The following is a 12083-nucleotide window of genomic DNA, read 5'->3' as shown; positions in this document are numbered from 1 at the left end:
AAAATTCGTGAGCATGTAAATACACTCAAAGCCTACCTCTATGATGCAAAACATACCAGAGAAATATGCACAACATGCTCAAACGACCAGAAACTTCGCCAAACACATTTAAGCACACGACAAGACCAAATAAACTACAAGAAAATTCTAGCAATAGCATCTACACATCAAGGCACCAACACTTAAAGCCTTATTCATGCAAACAATAAACTAAACACTAGAAAACAGTAAAGAATTGGGTTGCTTCCCAAGAAGCACTTGTTTTCCGTCACTTAGCTTGACGTACCTTGTCTTACCTCACGGGGGCTCATAAATGAAGGTTTTTCTCTTACCCATGGCTTGGAAGCATGATGAACATAGTCTTCTAAAGGTAGAGGGAGAGTTGTTGAGCTTGTTACCACTTGAGAGATCGTTACTCCCGTTCCGTTCTTACGCATCCCCAATAACATTGGGGCTTTTCTTGTGGCGTCTCCTTGCCCGCTTCATCTTCCGAAGCATCTTCTTTATGATCCCCAGAGTAGATGGTACCTTCTCCTCTAGACCAAGCATCATCACATCTTCGTTCTCCATTTCTTGGTCTAGGAACCTCTTGTATGGGTCCAGATTCATTATTTCCCCGCACATATTCATCGATTAGTTCATCGAGTAGTGTCAAGAAAAATATAGAGCATCATCAAAGTCAAAAAGAATGTCGCATGGCATCGGCAAGGCGGTATGTAAGCTTGTCATCTTCAACCCTCGGTGTTAACTCCCCCACTCGTCCATGTCGATAAGTATTTGGAAGTGCACAAGAATGGCCTCCCAAGTATCAAAGGAACATCTACATCCTCATCAACATCCAACACTCACGAGTTCGAGGGAAATATGTACTTGTCCACCTTGACAAGCACATCTTCAATGATGCCCCTCGGATGTCTCATCGTTCTGTCCACCAATTGCAATGTCATCCGAGTAGGCCTAGGCTCTCCAAAGCCTAGCTTCTGAAAGAAAGAGTATGGCATGACGTTGATACTGGCCCTTGAATCCTCTAATGCCATCTCTTCACCCAAATTGCCAATGTTTCCCAGAATCACAAAGCTTCCGTGTCTTTCTTCTTGTTCGGCATATTCTTTTGTAACACCACCGAACAAGAGGCATCTAAGATCACCGATGCACTCTCCTCCAACTTCCTCTTGTTGGTCAAAAGGTCCTTCAAGAACTTTGCATACCGAGGTATTTGAGACAATGCCTACACAAAAAGGAATGTTGATGTGCAATTATTTGAATAGACCCAATAACTTCTTGTATTGCTCATCATTTTGGTTGTTCTTCAATCTTGAAGGATAAAGGGATTCTTGGCTTGTAAGGTGGGGTGCCACCTCTTTCTCTTTGTTAGCTCTCTCCTCAACCTCCACGACCTCGGGTGCTTCAACATTAGTCTTCTCACTTGGGGAGCCTACCTTCGATCTCATGACCACTTCGAAAGTGATCGCCTTCACATGTTCTCTCGGATTAGTCTCGATATTTACTCGGTAAACTTCCTTCCGGGTCTCTCCGATAGGGACTTCGCAATTTGCCCTACTTGATTTTCTAAATTGGGCATTGAAGAAGTGTGGTTGCGAAGTGTAGCCTCGATCGATTGAAACAGTGTATCTGATGATTGCACAAATCTAGTCATGGCTTTCTCTAAGTCAGTCATTCAGGTTTCCAAGCCTGAAACTCGGTTCTCCATATTCGGGGCTTGTTGTTGGAAACCCGTGGTGTCTGTGGCCTTTTGTTGCCCTTGGTTATTCAAGGAAAAATTTGGGTGGTTCCTCCAACTCGGATTGTAGGTGTTGCTATAAGTATTGCCTTGGTTTCTCATTGCATTACCCTGAAAGTTAACTTGCTCAATGGAGGATGTACCACCAACATCAATCAGGTAATCGGACAGGGCATGTCCCCATCCACATCCATCACAACTCGTTACGGCCGCCAATCTAGGAGAAGTTAGAGTGTCTAACTTCTTACTCAATGCCTCCACTTGGGCCGCTAGTGATGTAACTACATCAATCTCATGGATGCCGGCCACTTTCTTCTTCTTCCTTGCATTCCATTGGTAGCTATTCATGGCCATTTCCTCTACCAACTGTCGGGCTTCTTCAGGGGTCTTCTTACCCATTTACTTAGGTTCAACACGTTGTAAAAAGTCTGAATGATCGTCCATTTGGGGAAACCATGCTGTGGACACTTCCGCAAGAGATCCTTGAATCGCTCCCATGTCTCAAACAAGGATTGAAGCTCCATCTGAACAAATGATGATATTTCATTATGAAGCCTCGTCAATTTTCCTGAAGGAAAATACCTTGCAAGAAAAGCTTCGACCATTTCATTCAATATCATGATGGATGCTCATGGTAAAGAATGTAGCCACTGCTTTGCTCTTCCTTTTCGAGAGAATAGGAAAGCCCTTAATCTTATAGCATCATCTGTAACACCGTTAATCTTCAGCATGTCACAAACTTCCAAGAAGTTTTCAATATGGTTGTTTGGATCCTCATCGGCCAAATAATTTAACTGTGATGACTGTTGTATCATTTGGATGAATGCTGGCTTTAGCTAAAAGTTCAGAGCTATAATTGGGGGCCGCACAATGCTAGATTATGTCCCCAATATCGATGGTCTGGCGTAATAAAAAAATGTTCTCTGTTGTTCATTCTGTTCTACCATGTTGTTAGACCCTTCAACTTCCACTTCAGCTAGATTCGACGGTTCTTGCACATGTTCTTTACCCTTTCTTCTGAGTGTATGTTCAAGTTCAGGATCATCTTCAATTAATATCGAAGGATTCCCTCGGGTCATAACCTGGAGTTGCATCAAAATAAATAAAACTAATCAGAACAATGATAGAATAAGAAGATGTGAATTAGAATGAATGATGAATGGCTAAGATAACAAAGTGCAAAGTATCACTAAAAGCCTATTCCACAGCAACGGCACCAAAAACTTGACAAGCCCCTTGCGTATTACCCGCAAATGCACGAGTTTGTCGAACTAATAAATCCCAGGTGGGTGGGGTATCGTATCCACAGGGAGTAAAGGAATAAAAATACTAAGATTGCTACTTAACCAAATGAAGATGAATAATGATTATGTTGGTGAAATGTAATGTAAACAGATCTAAAAGAAACAAGAACGAGAGGCACAAATATGTGAGAAGAAAGGCAATCGATAGAAGCGGGGTACTCGAACAATGCTCCCCCTAGGACTAATGTTTCAAGTGCAAGACCAACTTTTATATCTCCTAATTGATGCTTAATGAGTCGTGGACATCCTTAAATACACTGTCCTAAACCTAAGGTCAACCCTGACTAACTCTACATTATGCCCTAGTGGATAAATCAAACAGTCTCAACACCTCACACTGTGTAAAGTTGCAAGACGCACTAGGGATTCCAGGTGATAAACCCTATTCCAATGTGTAGATGTAACCCTTTGGTCCAGGTGAAAGATCCCTAGTCACAATTAAGCCCCAGTTGTTAAAGTCACTTCAACGCTTTACTCTGTTGCTTGGGCAACTAAGCCCCAGCTGGGTTCATCCCTTAGCCCTTCACTCTACTATGACCGCAAAGAACTCTTGGAACGTGGAGGTTGGATAAATCACATCAGAAGGGAAAGGGGACGCTCTCTGCACTCTTGACTCACCCTCTCGACCCTCTCCAACCTTTGTTTTTGTCTAACCCTCATGGTGTATCACCGATAAGTGTCTAAATGTATGTATTTGAGTGTATGTATTTGTTACCTCTAGCATGCTTTTTTTCATTAGAATTGATGCCCTGTTTAGTGCTTAATCATGTGTTATTTGCTTTGCAGGGCACAGAAACACCATGAATGACATGAGGATATGATTTGGGTGAAAAAGAGAAGAAAACCAGGGCGCGGTACTATAGGGTATTCACTGTAGCAAGATTACTGTAGCTGTCACTATAGCACCTGGAGAGTTTCAAGTCAGGATTTGGATCATGGCATACGGCCTCAATACTGCCCGGTATAGATCCCGGGATGATCACTGTAGCTATAATAGAAGATATTTACTTGATGGAGTTTGCCTACCCCAAATAGTGTCAATGTTGAGCTCCATAGCGAGTGGTATAGCACTCAGGATGGAGCCCATAGGGAGTGGTATAGCACTTGGTATAGCACTCAGGATTGGGGCCATAGGGAGTGGTATAGCACTAGGGATGGAGGCCATCAAGGGGGTATGATGAGTGGTATATAGAGGGATTTTTGGAGAAAGATTGGGGACTTTTTGGCTGGACTTTTTGGAGAGTCTAAGGTAGACTTTTGAAGGTTTTTTGGCAGACCATCACTTGGAGGAAGGGGAGAAACGAAGACACCATTCTTTGGGAGAGTTTGGCTTGAAGCTTGGGAAGATCAAGAGCTTGAACTTAAAGGGGAAGCCTCATCATCAAAGGAGGAGAAGCATTCGGCATCTCTAGGGCTAGAAGAAGCATCATTCGGCTGGCATTCTCTCTCCTCTTCATCATTCGGACTAGGGAGTGTCATTTATGCATTTACTTCTTGCTTTTAGTTATGTTTGAGATACTTATTTTTTTATGATGGCACACTAGACCCCCAAGGTCGCCGGATGTAGGTGAACCTTGGGGGTCCATCTTGTATTTTTGGATGCTACATTTATATTTGATATGCATTGGTGTGATTTATGATTTGGCTCATTGTGTTTCATGCCTAGAACTATTATGTGGAGAAATCCTTAGTTCTTGTTTGAGTTGTACATGTAGACGTGACCTAATGGTGTGTACTAGATCGTTAATAAGCTAATAGGGGTATTTGTTGACCAACATGCCGAGAAATTGGGTGTAGGTAGCCCCTCCGAACCATGAGGATAAACTTAGGTTAAGTGTGTCCATGTTGCGTGATCTCCATTCACTTAATGCAATCATAGGAATATGACTAAGGAGAGATCCTTGTCATCATTTGTACGGGATTAGGGTTTAGCCGCCGAGAAATTAGGGTTGAACTATTGTTGAGGTCCATCGGTCTAAATCACCCGTGCCATGTATTTTCATGTATCCTTATATCTTGATGACCCCTCTTCTGAATCCTCATCCCTAGGCCTATTTTTATCATCATTGCTCTTGTGATTTTCTTGCTTGACTTGGAGTTGTTACACTTGTGTTTGATTTATAATCTTGCTTGTATTAGATTAGTATACCATGCTTGAATTGTAAGGTTAGAAAGTGAGTGATGGAGGAGTAATAGGAGCTCCTTAACCCCGTGGAATACGATCCTTGGGCTTTTGCTCAAGGTATTACTTGGCGTCCCCGTAAACTTGCGGGTAATCAATCAATCACTCATCCACAAAGGTTACCAAAATGGTCTCTCAACCCTAATGTCGCTCTAAGGGAGAAATCATTCAACAAGCATTCAAGATTAGAACTCAATAAGAGACATCAAATTATGGAAAGCATAATAAAAGTCAATGAAACAAAAACATCCTAGGGTTTACAAAATCCAAGTACCCACTAGGGGGTTTAGCTCTCCATGGATCAATATACAATCAATAATGAAATCGAAAGTAAAAAACAAGTAATCCATAGGAAAACCCCCTTAGTATTCATGTTGATGGTCTTGTGGAGTAGCCTCTTCTTCTCCAAAGGTCCCCTTATCCGGCCTAGAGCACACCTCGCCGGATCAATGCCGACGAAAGCTCCACCAATAACATTCTTCCAAGAGAAGCATGGTATCAAATCCGTAGGACCAATCCAAAGAATTTCCACACGCTAGTGTGGATTCTCTGGAAACTTGATTTTCAGCCGGCTGTGAGCGGTAATTGCTATAGTGTATTGCTACAGTGATTTGCTATAGTGCCTACTACAGAACTCTGCCAAACTACTCCCAATTCCACACTTTTACATCGAGGCAACATAAACAGACACACGTTTATGCCATAGATCACAACTCTTCTTCAATCAAAGGCGTCATTGGTGAAGATCTTGCTATCAATGCACAAGTCAAGATACACAAATGTGTTGTCTTTGTGCCCTCTCACTCACTGTAATATCTTGAATACATGGAGGTTGGCACACATGAGCCCCACTTGTATCTTCGCGTTTGTTCCAGCGAAAATTCCACCAAATAGTGCGTTCATGATCTAGTTTTGGCTTTTTTTCTAAGTACTTAGCTTCACAACCCTATATGCGCAAGAGAACACAAATACACATGTATTAGTGCTTAAACCTGATAATAGTAATGCTCATCATAAAGAAAGAACACTTCGCATTCTTAACACACAAGCACTTATCACAATCTTGTGTGCTTATTGATTTGATTTACCTTAGAGTGACACTAGGATTAAGAATCTATCTTGGTAATCCTATGAAGGGGTGACAACTTCATTAGGGTTAGACTTAACAAGGTAGAAGAGGGTTAAGAGAGTGTGTCGAGAGGTAGCGGAACTTCCCCTTTCCCTTCCGATGTGATTTATCGTACCTCTATGTTCCAAGATTTCTTTGCGGCTGCGATAGAGTGAAGTGCTAAGAGACAAACTCCACTTTGGCTTAGTTGCGCGAGTAACAGAGTGAAGTGTTGAATTAATCTTTAGTGCTGGGGTTTAATCGTAACTAGGGATCTTTCGCCTAGACCAAAGGGTTAGATTTATATTAGGGAATAAGGTTTATCACTTGGAATCCTTAAAGCCTCAAGCAGTCTTACACAGTGGTAGGCGTTAAGAGTATCCCTCTCCGCCGGGGCATAGTATAAAGGACTAGTCATGGTTGACCTTAGATTTGTGACCGTATGTCTTTGGATCTTCACAACTCATTAAACTTCAATTTGGAGAGATAATATTAGTCTTGAACTTGAAACAGTAGGCCTAAGGTGAGCATTGTCTGAGTACCCCATCTTACCATCGATTACTTCTCTCTATTTTTCTTGCTTTCTCCTTTTTCTTCTCCTTTTATTTGCACTAATATTTTGAAGCAGCATCACAAATTGGTTTTCACTCTAGCTAGATAGCAATACTTTGTATTTCTAAACAACTATTCCCTGTGGATTCAACTACCCATTCACCGGGGTGTTTTATAATTTCGACGACCCGTGCACTTAAAATACACACACGCAAGGGGTGTGTCAAAGATCTTCACACGGTATTAGCGGTGCAATTTAATATTAGCTGCTCATAATTATTTGTGATTACTAAAATGCTTTGCTTTAAAGCTTTCACTGGCTTAAACCCTTTCTTAGTGCCTTAAATACTACTCTCTCTCTCTCTCTCTCTCTCTCTCTCTCTCTCTCTCTCTCTCAATCTTGTGTAGTGGTTTCCTCATTTTCTCTGGCACAGTGTCTTCTCCATTCCCTCTACCGTAATGGCTTCTCCATTCATTCTGGCAGACCATCTCGCTACGGTTTCTATCGGAGTCAGTGATTGGAAGGCTTGTGGAGGTGTTGGAATCTCATTTTTGCCCAATTTTCATGCTCTTCTTAATTTTGGAGATTGGAATTCACATATCCATTGTTTATATCTCAATTTATCCTGGAGAAATTTTATATTTAGATCTCATGTGAACTTTCATCACGTTTATGGAAATCATAGCTTCATGATTTGTTGAATTGCTCTTTGGTTTGTTCTTATGGTTTTTTTTTCTAGGTTTTGGTTTTCATTCATTTTCCATGTTTAGGAGTTCCTAAAATTTTTGAGGACTTTCATAAATATTTTTCAATGAAGCATTAGCATATCAAGCATTTATTTTGTGTTGTTCATGAAATCACAGATTATTTAAAGAGTTGTGGATTTACTTCCTTAATTTGAGACTTAGTCTTTGTAGTATTAGTTATTAGTATCAGTAGTTTTAATAGTAATAATAGTAGTAAGTAGTGAACTAGTTTGGTGTTTTTTGTTGTGTTTTGTGTTTAATGATGTTTGGTAGGAATGATGAAGAGTTAGCTTTGTTTATTTAGAAGGAGATGGTTGTAGTATTGATGTCGAAGAGAAGGAGATTGCTTCCCATCTTTGTTCTATTGCTTGAAAGATTAGGAGTAGGGGTGATAGAGCTCTTTCTTTTGAGCAATTTTGCTTATTACTTGAGAAAGAGAAGAAGAGTAGAGATGGTTGGCATTTTCATTAGTGAAAAACCTTTAGGTTGATAACAACTATAAATACTATTTTTCTTTTTCGTAATCTATCATTGGATATTGGTTAAACAACTTCAATGTCAATTTTGTACTTTTGTTTGCTTTTATGTTCCTTAATGTACATCTTCCATATTTTTCTACATTAAGAGCTGATGTAGAATTACTTTGGGGTATTACCATAGTTGTTAGATGAAGTTAAGATTAGGCTACAAATTATGTGTGACCAAGTTTTTCGTGATTTTTTTTCCTCAATTGATAAGGGATCCAATAAAATTTACAAGACATCTATGGTAACATTGCAAGTGCATTTTAAATTTTGAACTTGACTGCTGAAGGCATTTAATTAAGATCCCTAAATATTATGAATATGAGAATTCTTGAGACTAAGATTTATGCTTTCCAAGATGTTGTCATTTTATGCTGAAATACTCATCATGAACTTGCTATCATTTATCAACTCATAAATTCATATTGAGCAAAAACTTTGGGATGATGGCAATTTAGATTTCAACTATTGTCATATTGATAAGCACACAATAAAGTTTAGGTGCAATTTGTGACATCAAAAATCTCGTGGATAATCTTTTTATAAGGAATAGTGGTGTTCAATACTATGAGCATTAATTGATAGATTAATTTTTTTTATGTCTCATATCAAGTGCAAGTTCATACTTGCTTTACTGAATTTACAAAAGAATCCATGGATAGTAAGGCTAATAGTTATCTTATCGATAATGACAATATTGATGATAGTGACTTGATTAGTTCTTTTATCTAGATTGCAAGGTCTATATATTGATGTTCAAACCCATGAGAATTCAGTAATGTCACTGAGAATGGAAAAAAATGAAATTTCAAAATTTATTGAACTTGTCATAATCTTTGAATTACTTAGTTACTTGCCTTTAACTTCTCCCACTTTATTGGTCAGGATATTAGTATAGATAATAAACTCAACTTTGGTAAGATTATGTTGACATTTCAGTGATAATGCACAATATAGTTGAGTTTGTTAAATTCCTGTTACTGATATAGATAGATGACTGAATTCTATCATGCATGTTTGATAAGTGCTTGTGCTATATGAATGAAAATCACTGCAGCGGATCACTGCAGCAGTTACTATTCATAGCCGGCCGAAAATGACAGTTTCAGAGAATCCGCACGGGCGTGTGGAAATTACCCACGCCCATGCGGAATTCCACAGGGGTGTGTGGATTCCCGATTCCAGCCCTATTTAAAGCCAATTCAGCCCCGATTTCAGCATTCTTTTCTCCATCTTTTCCCCAACTTGAGAGAGGGTTTCGGGCTAGGGTTTTTGAGAGCGTATTAGCTAGGGTTTTGGAGAGGTTCTACGGCTCCGACATCGTCATTCGTTTGGAAGAAGGTTGGTAGGGGAGCTTCCGTCGAGGCATATCCTATACCGGACAAGGAAATCCTTAGACGACGAGTAGAGGACTTTCCACAAGACCATTGACATGACTATCGAGGGGGTTTCTCTATAGATTCATTGTTTTTACATTGTATTTCTTTGATTGTACTTAACTCCATGGAGAGCTAAACCCCTAGTGGGTACCTCGGTATTTGTGAACCCTAGGATGTATTTGTTTCATTGAATCTCTTTATTATGCTTTCAATTAATTGATGTTTGTTGTGAGTTCCAACCTTGAATACTTGATTGTATGAACATTTCCCCTAGAGTGACACTAAGGTTGAGAGTTCTTGTTGGTAACCTTGTGAGTGAGTGACACACCACGAAAGCGTTACACAAAAGCTAGGTTGGAGAGGGCTTTGAGAGGGTGAGTCGGGAGGTGCAGGGAGCATCCTCTTCCCTCCGGCGTGATAGATTCTACCTCCATTCCTCGAGTTCTTTGCGGTCATAATAGAGTGAATGGTCTGAGTGATGACCCTCCGCTAGGGCTTAGTTGCGCATGCAACGGAGTGAAGCGTTTAGGTGATCTTAGTATCTAGGTCTTAATCGTGGTTAGGGACTTTCCACCTGGACCAAAGGGTTAGGTCTATAATTAGAAAGAGATTTATCACTTGGAATCCCTAGAGCTCATTGCAACTCTATTCGAGTGCGAGGTTGAGAGGTTATCTAATCTCTCCTCCGGGATATGTATAGAGTTAGGCATAGTTGACCTTAGATTTGGGACTATGTATTTAAGGATTTCCATGACTCACCATTGCATTGATTAGGAAGCATAATAGAGGGTTCTTGCACTTGAGCGATTGTCCTCACGCGAGCATTATCCGAGTACCCCATCTTTATCGATTGCCTTACCTCCTCCTTTACTCGTGCTCTCGTACTTGTTGTTTTTACTTTTGAGAATTGAATTATTGCCACACTTATCACTCTTCGATCTTTTTATATAGCTAAGAAGCGGATTAAGTTTTTTTATTCCCTACTCCTTGTGGATTCGATACCCGCTCATCCAGGATTATTACTTCGACAAACCCGCGCACTTGCGGGATACACGCGAGGGAATCTTGTCAATGTTGGTGAATTATGCAATAACCCGGGGATCTTCCAATTCATAGACAATTGCTTTGTGGATTTCTAGTCATGATACTTTTTCTTTTGAAGTTACATCCTATGCTATGATAACTTGTTTTTATAAATGTTGTTTATATTGTTTAATTGTACTCTTAATTGAATGATACAATGTTATAAATTATGAGCATGTTTGAATCTTAATTCTATAGAATTTTCTCTGACAAAGTAACTTCCTAAGTTTCTGAAGAAATTATGAGCAAGTTTGAACCTTATTTCTTTACTTCTTGAAGTTTTATTTATGTATGTGTGTATTATTGTTGTTGTTTTTATTCTAATTATTTTGATAAAAAATTATAACATAATTTTCTAGTTCCTTGGATCTTAATTAGACCCACAATTCGGTGTCGTAGTCAGTGTAGGAGAAGTAGCAATAGCAATGAATAGAGAGCTGTAGCCGAGATTGGAGGAATTGTTGATGTGTTCTCTGCAAGTGCACAGGTTGCACACAAGTAGTAAAGTGGTACCCCGAAAGGGGTAGAGTTGTCAAACCTCAGGGACTGGACTTGAAGTACTAATTTATCTTTTGATGTTTAGTTAAACAAAGATTAAACCTGCGAGTGAATTAAAATTTAATAACAAAGGAGAGAAACAATGGTAGAGGTAGGGTAATTAGGATTGGGTTTTCAACAAAAAGAGAGCAATGCCCCAGGATAATTCCTATGAGTTATAGCATGCTAACTTGATCCTAAGCCTACCAGGTACATTGTAAGGTTCAAGTGTGTACTCAAGAGCAATGTTGCAACTATGGTTCTTAACTACACCAAGTTTTGCTAAGATAACTAAATTACCTAAGCAACTGTGCAAATCAAACATATCAAGTTATGCAAACACAAGATTAACACAAGAAACCAAAAGAACTCTATAAACATTAAGATCAAGTAGCTAAAGCATACAAAACAACATAGTTCACATCCCGGGGCACTGTGGACTGTTAGCCCCTCATGGATGTGTACAACAAGAAAGACAAAGATGAAAAACTAGAGAAAGAAGCCATGACTCCGTTCTTCTCAAGATAGTTTTCCTCGTCTAGCTCCGTATGCTAACCCCACTTCTCTTGTGCCTCCAACTTGTCCTTGATCCCCTTTACAAGGTCTGGTGAAGCCTGATCTTCACTGTCTTCAATGTTTTATCGGTGGAGTTGAGAGCCCCCGAATCAAGATGAGAGCAGACCCTAGAAATTGGAGTTAAAAAGGGTTGTCTTTGAGCTCGACACCGGCTAAGCATGATTGTGCATAGACCATGTTTCCATAGTAGGGTTTTAAGTGAATTAGCTAAGTGCTCGTGCTAGAATTTCTAGAGGAAAGAAGCACGGTCGTGCTTGGACTGTGCTTCACTTGAGCATGATCATGCTAAGAGCATCCAGACATGTGCTTCCCTGTTGAGTAGAAACTAACTCTAGCCAGAGATTTCCAGG

At 39.9% G+C, this 12083-nt stretch overlaps 1 non-coding gene across 1 annotated transcript; it reads left to right on the top strand.

Moving 5' to 3' along the window:
- Window positions 1–2191: 2191 nt before the first annotated feature.
- On the top strand, window positions 2192–2298 carry LOC120280989. The gene has a single exon (XR_005542470.1). It is a non-coding gene; the product is annotated as a small nucleolar RNA R71 (small nucleolar RNA).
- Window positions 2299–12083: the final 9785 nt, after the last annotated feature.

The sequence above is a fragment of the Dioscorea cayenensis genome, chromosome 2 (genome assembly GCF_009730915.1).
Source record: "Dioscorea cayenensis subsp. rotundata cultivar TDr96_F1 chromosome 2, TDr96_F1_v2_PseudoChromosome.rev07_lg8_w22 25.fasta, whole genome shotgun sequence".
NCBI lineage: Eukaryota > Viridiplantae > Streptophyta > Magnoliopsida > Dioscoreales > Dioscoreaceae > Dioscorea > Dioscorea cayenensis.
The sequence above is the reverse complement of the archived record's forward strand: the minus strand, read 5'-3'. Positions and strand labels throughout refer to the sequence as shown.